The sequence below is a fragment of the Dendrobates tinctorius genome, unplaced genomic scaffold (genome assembly GCF_039654945.1).
Source record: "Dendrobates tinctorius isolate UK_male_01 unplaced genomic scaffold, ASM3965494v1 ptg000131l, whole genome shotgun sequence".
NCBI classification, from domain to species: Eukaryota; Metazoa; Chordata; class Amphibia; order Anura; family Dendrobatidae; genus Dendrobates; species Dendrobates tinctorius.
The window spans coordinates 1,274,484-1,287,260 of NW_027361799.1; the positions used below are offsets into that span (position 1 = coordinate 1,274,484).

Consider the following 12,777-nt stretch of genomic DNA (forward strand, 5'->3'; position numbering starts at 1 on the left):
AATGCAGAATTTTTACTCAACAGGATACTACAGAATAAAAATGTGACAGCCTGGAATGATAAAGCCGAATTTATTTTCAAAGGCGCTGTAATATCCGGGTCTAAACTTTCTGGATTTGGTATGTAGTACAACGCAGAGCCATGCCCTGACCAGTCAGAAGTTACCTCGGGGTTGGGATTCGTTTATACAGGCTATGGCCAAGCTAAATATCCCATCTACAGTTGTGGGTAATCACACTACTAGATAGCTTTTAGATGGTTTAAAAACCTCCATCAGCGAAGGAAGCGCTGTATCTACACCGCAGAAGCTATCCCCATCACCCCATACAATTCATTCTTAGCACTCCCCGTCATTAGGTATCACACGAGGAACTCTTACCTAAAAAGGTCTGATACTACAATCCATGTTGCTAATGATGTAGATTATGTACTGGTTAAATATTTATTTTGTAAGAAGTGTAATGCTGTATATTAATTGTACTTGTGATGCTTCTATATCACAATTTTTATATTATTGAAATGCCTGAGATGTATTTATTACAATAAAATCTTTTAAACTAGTCTATAAAAAAAATAAAAAAGCAAAGATGCAGTATTGTAAGTGTATAAAACACCTGCTTTATACTTGCTGATGTTGTAACATGGCCATATACATAATATGCCCATACAATGAGGCTGGTGTGTCAAAAGTCTCATAAAATCACAATCTTACTGATAGGATATAAAGTGAGGATCGCTGTAACCAATAAATACGCTGCTTGGATATAAATTCCTATCAAATTGCTGCAGAAACATTCATTTTGGGCTGTGGGATCCTCGTGCTATCAAATACATGAAATATATAATGCTATAAAATCACACTATCAAAATGCATTATAAGTCTCCTGTAAAATGAGAATCTTACTGATAGGATATAAAGTCATTGTAGCAAATACACAGATAGGAATATAAAATCATATAAAAATGAGAATCAGATACACTGCTACGAAGGACAACAGCTCAAACTACTATCAAACTGACAGCCACTTGATAGGGGGTGGGGCACCTGTCAAATTAAGTTTGACGAGTCATCCAGTAGCTCTACTACTTCCATGGATCTGGCTACTCTGATGAAGATAAGAGGGGCTTCACTAAGCTTGTCTACCAGAACATATTCCCTACAATGCAAGCTATGATTCGGGCGATGGAGTCTCAAATTTCCACCCAAGTATGAACACAAGGGCCACACACTGTTAATTTGGGAAGTTGATATAGAGAAGGTGAGCTCATTTTAGAACCCTTATGTAGATCCAATAAAATATTTATGGAATGACCCTGGCATACAAGAATGCTGATAGGAGACTGGAATATCAACTGTCTGATTCCACAAAACATTCTCTAAATGACCTGGACTGTATTGCAGATCATGGATATTCACCTTCAACAAGATGTGCCCCGAGTCAGAGTGCCCACAACAGGAATCATCAAATATCCATTTGATTTACAAAGTGAGGCCAAACACATTGTTGCTGTAAGTGATACGTCAGGTGGCAGATGAGGAAAAACTGTCGCGAATGGCAAAAAACGCTAATTTGACAGTAGGCAAAGTTGCGGATGACAGTGTCTGCTTTAGTCATACTCACCAATGGGGTAGGCAGCACTAAAGATGCCTAGGGCAGCTCAAACTCTAAATAGGGCCCTAGCAGGAAGATGAGTGTAAGTGTAAATCAATATATTTACTTTGTTCTATGTTCTATGTTCAGCTAAGCAAATCCTTAACACAATTTTTATTTAATAGCTATTCAAAACATACCTCAAATTTATCCCACCAACTCAGCTGAAGAATTCAAAGATGGCTAACCATTTTTTTGTGACTTTAAAAGGACAACCCATTACACATTCTGGGAAGGACTTGGAAAAGCTCCATGAGAAGTGAACAGTAGGAAACGTTGAAAAGACATGTCCAGCTTCTAGGTGCAGTTACTAATTTATTGCTGATTCAATACATATTCCAGTATATCACAGCAAACAGACCCCTCTTGCCAGCAGGTGTATTTTGACTCTTATGAAGTCTTAGTCCACGAGTCAAAATGCATAGGACGGCAGTAGGGGTCTGTGTGTGAACATAGCCCAAGTGGTGGAGGAACATTTGTTTTGGGTTATTTATTTTGTCTTGCATACAAATTACTCTGGAAAGGATGTTCCCTAACATTTCCCAGGAAAATCCATTTTGTTTTTGTATGTTTATTGTGTGCCTGTAAAAATGGCATATGACTGACAAAATGACAACATTGTTCACAGCTGTCAGAAGTGCTTCCAGGGGTATTCCCCATGATGATCCCATGTAATTTGAAAACTGTTCCTATTGATTTATGATGTTTTTAGGCTCTAAATTCACCCAGGGGGGGGGTCATGTCAAAAGTGCTTGATTTACCCATAGACTTACATTGGGCTCATCACTTGGGTTGAGCACCCGAGTATTCAAATTTGCTCCACCCAACAAGCACGCAAGCATTTTAGTGCTCGCCCATCACTAGGGCTTATCAGAATAGTTTTAGCGGTTTCCAAAAAGCTGCATCAGGAACTTGGATATTTGGAACTCTCCCGATTATCAGTGGTTCGGTGCCGCAGCTGCATGTGTTGCGGCTATGTGACAGTCACATCACATGCCTGGAGAGACCAACACAAACAGGCAGTCTCATCAGGTCCTTTGTGATCAGACATCTCCCTCAGTTCACATGGGATGCCATAATTTGCACAGATTGCTTAATCTTTTCACTGTGGACTAGGTCAGAAATTTACCCCAACAACACAATAACCCATTCTTGGCCATCACTAGTGGTAAATATGTTTATTCTTCTGCTGGGTCTCATCACCTGAGAGCCACGAGTAATTATCAATCACATCAGCAAAGACCATTTCTTTTTTGGTCACATCCACACCAAACTCAATCTTCATATTAACTCAGATGCAGTCTTGTGTTGACCATGTTTTTTCCAGAACCTCTAAGATGGCCACTGTGGAATAGTTCATGATGTCCTCCTCCACCTGGCCAATCAAAAGGCCAGCACAGATTAGTTGCAATCAGATTAGTTGCAATCAGCTGCTCTTCAGACCATTGAGGGTCATTATTGGCATAATCCTTGAAAAACATCTCCACTTTAGGGGGATAAAATTTATATCCTTCCGATACCCCCAGGATTTCTATTCAGGAATGAACCAGTGGCTATTCTCCTGCACACCCACTCTACAGGGATAATCTCAGAGTGTGGCAATAAAACCAGTTGCACAGCACTTGGTCACAAATGCTATCTTGATACCAGATTCTAACAGCAGTTTGAATATGCAGCTGGTGGTCTTGTTGGAAATGGACGCTTTCCTCTCCATGAGGTCCTTACTGGCTGCATTGCTCGCTGTGATCTCATCCTTGGATTGCATAAGGACAAAGCTGGGGTGATCCAGGAGCTCATACAGCTTGTAAGGTATACCTTCATTCAGCTTCTTGCCGAGTCTCAACTCATGTGTGTCCATGATCATCCAGGAAGCAAGAGACATTTGCTATGTTACCAATTATTGGATTTTTGCTGTTCTCGTTGACATTTATGCATATGTATGTTTATCTAATACACTGAAGGTCACATGTCTGACCAAAACATTTACTACTGTGTACTACTCCTGAAATAAATTTTGTCACCATAATACCAAGCCGAGTGCCATTTTTGCTAGATTATATTCCAACTTGTCAACTAAGACTGAAGGCCCCATCTCACATTGTGAGATCGCAGATGCATCACCGATTATGTGATGCAACAGCGATCTTGCTTTGTGTGAAATGCAGTGGCAACTGTCCCCCTGCTGGATATCGCTGATTTTGTTCAAATGTCCTGGGCCATTTTTCAGTGACCTCGTTGACAATGCAGAACTCAGGGATGCAAGCGGTAGTCAGAAAGGTACCAACGACTGCCGATGGATAGTTGCTATGTCGCTTAATAGATCTGCCAGTTTGGCAGCTTACTAGCGACGCACCAGCAATCCTTACCAGGTCGTATCATTGTTGGGATCGCTGGTGCGTCGCTATGTGAAATGGCACCCTAACTTGGCAGATGAGGAGGAAATAGTAATAGATGCAGGACAGCCAACTGCTTTAATTTATCATTAAAACAACCTGAATCTAGGGACACAAGTTTGCAATCCAGATTGATCCATCCATAAAGCATCACACAATCTTGCATCTGAAGTAGAAATTTTCTAAGACTTTTTGGAAGGACAACTATTATGGACATCCATGACATGTCACTGGATACGGCAATACTAAATCATTCCACTGGGTGCACTGCAGAACAATGGAACACTTACTGCCAGATATCTCCACTCGTGAAAACTGATCAGATCACTGAACCGAAACTAAATTAAAAGTAATAAATTCTAACAAACTTTTCTTTTAAACAAGCACTCAATTTATACAAATATACTGAAACATTTGCATACTCCTGGGATAATGTTTTGTCCATCCTCAGTATAGGGGTGAGCAGCCTAATGCAGAAATACATTTTTGGCTTTTAGAGAGAAGGAGACACATGAGGTGATGGGAAATGCCGATTATACTAATGAGCCTCACAATCAGTGACCACATAGGAGCAGCACTGAGGAGTCAATGTGATGCCAATGGCAGGAAGTGAAGTTTCTCTGATATTATAGAAGATCATTCTTAACTTCATTCCCAAGTACCATCCAATGAAGCGTTCGAGAGTGAATGCCCGTGCTATGAATGGGAAACAGAGGAGGAAAAAGAGACAACAAGCTAAGTCTCAGAAAACCAGAGAAGTTGGTAACTATGCAGATTGCAGATCCCTGATCTTAACCGCAACAACTAGCAGCAGTCGTGGAGCGTTCCTACGTTGGTCCTAGACACCTCGTCACAACCAGAGAACTACATAAGCCTAAAGCAGGAAAAGAGGAAAACTAACTGCCCCAGAGCAGACCCCAAAGGAAAGACAGCCCCCCCCACATGTATTGACGGTGAAACAAGATGAAAATACAAACAAAGGCAGGAAAATAGGCTGAGCAAACAATGGGGCCCGGCTAACTAAAAAGGACAGAAAAGGAAAGACACTGTCTGCAATCTGCCAAAAAAACCTACAAAAATTTTGTCCAACACTTCTGATAGCAAAATTAACCCTGAAGTCTTCTAAACCTATATCAGCACTCTGAAATATTCTGAGACAGAGCAAAAAAGGGGCCAATCTAATAAGGGACAAAAAGCAGATTGGCAAATAATGATTAATAGGAGTGGAATTTCAGCATAGCCCCAGCAGGGGCAGGCTGATTACACAAAAAACTGAATTGACCAACAAGCGCAAGTGTGAACAATAGCAAAAAACAAAACTTAACTTGAGAAGACTGGAAGAGAGCTGAAGTCCAGGACCTGATAAGCAGACTGAATCACCAGCACCCAGATAGGGCGTCGGCTGTCTTATATCCAGTCTGATACTCCAGAGATCCAATCGTTATCTTCCTCATCAGGTGGCAGATCACTACCACTTAAACCAACCGCACTACCTCCTGTCACCACCAGAGGGAGAAAGGAAGGGAAACTCTCAACTGGTGGAGCAGAAAAGGAGTTCATGACACATGTGCGTGCGTTAGCGCCAACAGGTAGAAGTCAGCATCCTCAGTTCTGTGGAATGGAGGACGCCAACTGCCTGTTGGCACTCACGAACGCTTCAGGGACAGTACTTGGGAATGAAGTTAAGAATGGAGGGAAAGGAGGAGAAGCAAATGGAGGAGAAAGAGGTCTTTGTCTTAAAGGTTAAAGGATGGGCATGCTACAGGATGATAAAGAAAGTAAATCATGCCTTAGGCTGGTTTCACATTTGCGTTTTTTAGCGCTGGAAAAAAACGCATATGTGCGCATGCGTTTTTTCCCCTATATTTAACATGGGTGCGCATACCTGCGCGCTTGTAAGCGCATGTATGCGATTTTCATGCGCTGCGTTTTTTTGGGGTGTGCGTTTGTATTTTCCAGACGCAGCATGTTGCATTTTTTGGCCCTGCAAAAAAGCGCATGCGCACATATGCGCACGTTTTGCGCTAAAAATGGCCATTATAGCCTATGGATGCGCATATGTGCGCACTGGCATGCTCATGTATGCGTTTTTTTGCATATGCATTTTTTTTTTTTTAACCATGGAATTTAGGGGTTTGGGTTAGAGTTAGGGTTAGTTAAGGGGGTTTAGGGTTAGGGTCAGGGTTAGGGTTAAATATGGTTTGGTTAAGGGTTAGGGTCAGGGTTAGGGTCAGGATTAGGGTTAAGTATGGTTTGGTTAAGGGTTAGGGTCAGGGTTAGGGTCAGGGTCAGGGTTAGGGTTAGGGTCAGGGTTAGGGTTAGGGTCAAGTATGGTTTTGTTAAGGGTTAGGGTCAGGGTTAGGGTCAGGATTAGGGTTAAGTATGGTTTGGTTAAGGGTTAGGGTCAGGGTTAGGGTTAGGGTTAAGTATGGTTTTGTTAAGGGTTAGGGTCAGGGTTAGGGTCAGGATTAGGGTTAAGTATGGTTTGGTTAAGGGTTAGGGTTAGGGTCAGGGTCAGGGTTAAGTATGGTTTTGTTAAGGGTTAGGGTCAGGGTTAGGGTCAGGATTAGGGTTAAGTATGGTTTGGTTAAGGGTTAGGGTCAGGGTCAGGGTTAGGGTTAGGGTCAGGGTTATGGTCAGGGTTAGGGTTAAGTATGGTTTTGTTAAGGGTTAGGGTTAGGGTCAGGGTTAGGGTTAGGGTTAGTTAGGGTTTAGGGTTTGGGTTAGGGTTAAGTATGATTTGGTTAAGGGTTAGGGTCAGGGTTAGGGTTAGGGTCAGGGTTAGGGTTAGGGTTAGGGTCAGGGTTAGGGTTAGTAAAGTCATGGTTTGGGTTAGTGTGAGGGGCCACCTAATGTTGGAAAAAAACGCAAACGCGGTAAAAACGCACTAAAAACGCATACAAACGCATAAAAACGCTGCGTTTTTTTCATGCATGCTCATAAAAATGCTTGAAAAAAAACGCAGCAGTTGTATGCTTTTGTATGCGTTTTTTCAATGCGTTTTTTTGCGGGAAAAACGCGCTGCAAAAAAAAGCAAGTGTGAAACTAGCCTTAGAAATGTATCAAAGTGGAGGATATTACATTTTGACACCCAAGAGAGAATTTCACTATGGAAGAGTCGTCTACCAAGCCTGGTTCCTGAAGACCACGTATGCAGGTCCCAAAAATGCAGTCTCCCTCCGCAGTCTGTCTCCACAGTTTCTGTGTCCACAGTCTGTCTCAGCAGTCCCCATTAGCACGGCTGGCAATACTTTCAACGACACAGCCAGCCCCTGTTGTGGTCCTGACTCCATATCCTGCTCACTTGGCCCAGCTATTTTTTTGCTTTTCCCCTCTTGCATACTGGTGAAGTTTTTCCTGCTCCTCCATGAAGCTGAAGTCTGCAGAGATCGAGGTTTCTGATGACCACACGCTCCCCTAATCATGAGCCAGCGCCTTGTATGCAGTAGAGAAGCTTCACTAAGATGCCACCGGGATACTCGCGCTTTATACGCATGCAAGTTTCCCGACGCCAAAACATGCTGACAGTGCCTCTTTAGAGGGAATCTGTCACTGATACAATCTATTATGATCATATACACATCAGTGAAAGATGTGACAGATTGCCTTTAAGCCTTTAATGTACATTTACTAAGATCATTTATCATAGATACTTGTCCTCCTAAAGTCTTTATGTTCAAAAACTATTCTAGAAGCTGTAGATCTATGGTGGTCTCTGCAGCTGATCTGTTCTGGGTGAAAGTCTGGCAGCAAGATTATTGATAATAGATGGCTCCTAATTGTGAGCATCTCTGTACTAGATACAAGGTCAGAAAATGTGAAGCTCACAATACATAGATAATGGTCATCAGAATGATGCAGGGCCTTCATTCCTCTTGGCATCTGTTTTGATCTATGCGACTATTGGTATGCAGTAATGTATATTGTCTGTACAAGTCCCCCCTAAAATGTAAAGTGCTACAGACTATGACTATGTCAGCGCTATATCACCATCTCCCACTGACAGATTTGCCAGTTTGGGAAAAGAGGCTTTTTAGATTATTTTCATAAGACTCAGTGACACGCTGTAAACAATTGGAGATGGCATAAAAAAACAAATTGTTTTGCTATTGTCAAAGTTGCTGCCCATAAAAATGCAATTATTTATTGGAAATGCAACTACAGATATGCTAGCCAAAGAGGCAGCCGTGACAAGAAAAAAAAAAGTGTTTGTTCTTGAACTGCTGAAACCTCGAGAGGTTCATGTTCAGACACGCATATCGCTTTTGCAGGAGAAAAAGACATCTCTTGTTGCTTCCCAAGTGGATCCATAACCTCCCTTTTACTTGTTTAATCCCATCCTGACATGAGACGTACTAACCAGTCCATGGGACCCGGGCCCCTATGCCCATGGACGGGATAGTACGCCTACCGCGATCAGCGGCGCCCACGTGGTGAGCACCGCTGATCGCGGCCGGGTGTCAGCTGATTATCACAGCTGACACCCGGCACAATGTGTCAGGGGCGGTCACGGACCGCCCCCGACACGTTAACCCTTTGCACACCGCGATCAAACATGATCACTGTGTACCGGGGGTTAAAGGGAAGCATCGGCAGGGAGGGGGCTCCCTCCGTGCTTCCCTGAGGCCCCACGGCAGCGCAATGTGCAACGCTGCTGCCGGGGGCTCCTTTCCTGCAGGCCCCCGAATCCAAGATGGAGACGGTGACAGTGGGACAGTGATGTCCCACCTGGGACTATTTAAAAATAAAGAAAAAAAAAAAAATTCCCCCAAATAAATCCATTTTTTAGAAATAAAAAAAAAACAAAAAACACACAATAAAAGTACACATATTAGGTATCGCCGCGTCCGTAATGACCCGCCCTATAAAACTGTCCCATTAGTTAACCCCTTTAGCGAACCCCTTAAAAAATAAAAAACGAAGCAAAAAATAATGATTTATTATCATACCGCCAAACAAAAAGTGTAATAACACGCGATCAAAAAGACGCATATAAATATCCATGGTACCGCTGAAAACATCATCTTGTTCCGCAAAAAAAGAGCCACCACACAGCATAATCCGCAAAATAAAAAAGTTATAGCTCGCAGAATAAAGCGATGCAAAAATTATTTTTTATATAAAATAGTTTTCATTGCATAAAACCGACAAAACATAAAAAAATGGCCTAAATAAGGTATCTCTGTAAGCGTACTGACCCGAAAAATAAAACCGCTTTATCAATTTTCTCGCACGCGGAACGGTGTAAACGCACCCCCCCAAAAGAAATTCGTGAAACGCTGGTTTTTGTTCATTCTGCATCCCAAAAATCAGAATAAGAAGCGATCAAAAAATGTCACATGCCCGAAAATGGTACCAATAAAAACGTCAACTCGTCCCGCAAAAAATAAGACCTCACATGACTTGGTGGGTCAAAATACGGAAAAATTAGAGCTCTCAATATGTGGTGATGCAAAAACTATTTTTACAATAAAAAGCGTCTTTTAGCGTGTGACAGCCGCCAAGCAGAAAAACCGCCATAAATAGTAAATCAAACCCCCCGTTATCACCCCCTTAGTTAGGGAAAAATAATAAAATAAAAAAAGGTATTTATTTCCATTTTTCCGCTAGGGCTAGGGCTGTGTTGGGGTTCGGGTTGGAGTTAGAATTGGGGGTTTCCACTGTTTGGGCACATCAGGGGCTCTCCAAATGCAACATGGCATCTGATCTCAATTCCAGCCAATTCTGAGTTGAAAAAGTCAAATGGTGCTCCTTCCCTTCCAAGCTCTGCCATGCGCCCAAACAGTGTTTTACCCCCACATGTAGGGTATCAGCCCACTCAGGTCAAATTGCAAAACAATTTTTGGGGTCCAATTTCTCCTGTTACCCTTAGGAAAATAAAAAATTGGGAGCAAGAATATCATTTTTGTGGAAAAAAATGATTTTTTTATTTTCACGCCTGAGCGTTATAAACTTCTGTGAAGCACTTGGGGGTTCAAAGTGCTCACCACACATCTAGATAAGTTCCTTAGGGGGTCTCGTTTCCAAAATGGGGTCATTTGTGGGGGTTTCCACTGTTTAGGTACATCAGGGGCTCTCCAAAGGCAACATGACACCCGCAGACCATTCCATCAAAGTCTGCATTCCAAAACGTCACTACTTCCCTTCCGAGTCCTGACGTGTGTCCATACAGTAGTTTTCTCCCACATATGGGGTGTCAGCGTACTTATGACAAATTGGACAACTTTTGGGGTCCAATTTCTCCTGTTACCCTTGGGAAAATAAAAAAATTGGTGACTAATTGATCATGTTTGTGGAAAAAATACGATTTTTTTATTTTCATGCCATGGCATTATAAGCTTCTGTGAAGCCTTTGGGGGTTCAAAGTGCTCACCTCACATCTAGATAAGTTCCTTAGGGGGTCTAGTTTCCAAAATGGTGTCATTTGTGGGGGGTTTCCACTGTTTTGGTACATCAGGGGTTTTCCAATCGCAACATGATGTCCGATCTCAATTCCAGCCAAAAACGTCAAATGGCGCCGCTTCCCTTCCGAGCTCTGCCATGCGCCCAAATAGTGGTTTACCCCCCACATGTGGGGTATCAGCATACTCAGGACAAATTGCACAATAACTTTTAGGGTCCTGTTACCATTGGGAAAATAAAAATTGGGGTGAAAAGATCATTTTTGTGGAAAAAATATGATTTTTTTAAATGTACCGCTGTACGTTATAAACTTCTGTAAAGCCCTTGTGGGTTCAAAGTTCTCAGCACATATCTAGATAAGTTCCTTGGAGGGGGGGCTAGTTTCCAAAATGGGGGTTACTTGTAGGGGGTTTCCACTGTTTAGGTACATCAGGGACTCTCCAAACGTGACATTGCGTCCGATCTGAATTCCAGCCAATTTTGCATTGAAAAAGTCAAACGGCGCTCCTTCCATTCTGAGCTCTGCCATGCGCCAAAACAGTCGTTCCCCCCACATATCAGGTATCAGCGTACTCAGGACAAATTGCACAATAACTTTTGCAGTCCAATTTCTCCTGTTACCCTTGGTAAAATAAAAAAAATTGAACCTGAAGTTTTTTTTTGTGAAAAAAAGTTAATGTTCATTTTTTTTAAATATTCAAAAAAAATTCCTGTGACGCACCTAAAGGGTTAATAAACTTCTTGAATGTGGTTTTGAGCACCTTAAGGGGTGCAGTTTTTAGAATGGTGTCACTTTTGGGTATTTTCTATCATATTGACCCCTCAAAGTGACCTCAAATGTGATGTGGTCCTAAAAATAAAATGGTTTTGTAAAAATGAGAAATCGCTGGTCAACTTTTAACCCTTATAACTTTCTAACAAAAAAAAAATTTTGGTTCCAAAATTGTGCTGATGTAAAGTAAACATGTGGGAAATGTTACTTATCAAGTTTTTTGTGTGCTGTATCTCTGTGATTTAAGGGCATAAAAATTCAAAGTTGGAAAATTGCGAAATTTTCAAAATTTTCGCCAAATTTCCGTTTTTCTCACAAATAAACACAAGTTATTTGAATGAAATTTTACCACTATCATGAAGTACAATATGTCACGAGAAAACATTGTCAGAATCACCAGGATCCATGGAAGCGTTCCAGAGTTATGACCTCATAAAAGTACAGTGGTCAGAATTGTAAAAATTGGCCCGGTCATGAACGTGCAAACCACCCTTGGGGGTGAAGGGGTTAAACGGGGTTTTGTGTCATGACTTAAATGGGGAGTTGTGTCCGGTTATACGAAAACATCTAGGTTGAGTTCTCAAAATATAATCACGAAAGTTTGGGTCATTTAGGCCAACAGAAAATGTTAGGCATTATCAGAGAAATTTTACTGAAAAAGATGCAAGAGACTGTAAAAAGACAGGAATGACAGGAAGAAAAATGCAATTTTTCCACATGAATCATTTTTGTCCACACCGCAAACAGATGCTGTTGCAAGGCCCAAATGGTTGCAATTGTTGTAGGATAACTTAAAAGCCATACTTACACATGCTGCATCAAGAACGCAGAGAATGGAGACACCATATGAATCCAAATTAAAGAAAGGGGCTCTAGTGAGGATTAAAGCTGTCAGGAAGAATGGACCTTGGGAAAGTAACTGGGAAGGTCCCTTTGAGATCATTTAAACCATGGGACAAGTTATGATTCTTTTGCAACAAGCATCTAATGTGGTTAAAAAAACCACAGACAATAAAGTGTGGGTACATGTTGATCAATGCAAGTTGTATATTGCAGAATGATACTGCATTTATTTTAGGAAGAAATTGATTTCAATAAGAGCTGGAATGAGACATCCTGTTCTTGATGCATGGGATTCAACACCAATCCTACAGGAGAAGACATTTCCCAGGAAAAGCTATTTGATGGGAATTACATATGTTACTCTATACTATTTCAACTGATCTATGCAGAAGATCTTTTACATCATGGAATAAATACTAGTGAAGTGAACGAACCTTGCCAAAAACTCTACACTCACAGAATCCAAGAGGATCTAGTCTACAATACCTAATAGATGAAAACATACCGGACGATTCAGTAGATATTACCGGAAACATTTGCATGGGTTATGGTGTAAAATGCTGTATTGAGCTACACTTCATACACACTGACATAATATTACATGCTACCACAGGACCCAAGACTACGTTCACACAGTTACAAGAGATTACATACACACTAATAAGACAGGCACATGGGAATGCAGTGCTACAGATGTGTTTTACTGGAATAGAGAT

At 41.6% G+C, this 12,777-nt stretch overlaps 1 pseudogene; it reads right to left on the reverse strand.

Moving 5' to 3' along the window:
• Positions 1-2,624: 2,624 nt before the first annotated feature.
• Positions 2,625-3,509, reverse strand: LOC141048036 (bifunctional phosphoribosylaminoimidazole carboxylase/phosphoribosylaminoimidazole succinocarboxamide synthetase pseudogene; annotated as a pseudogene).
• Between the last annotated feature and the right edge of the window lie 9,268 nt (positions 3,510-12,777).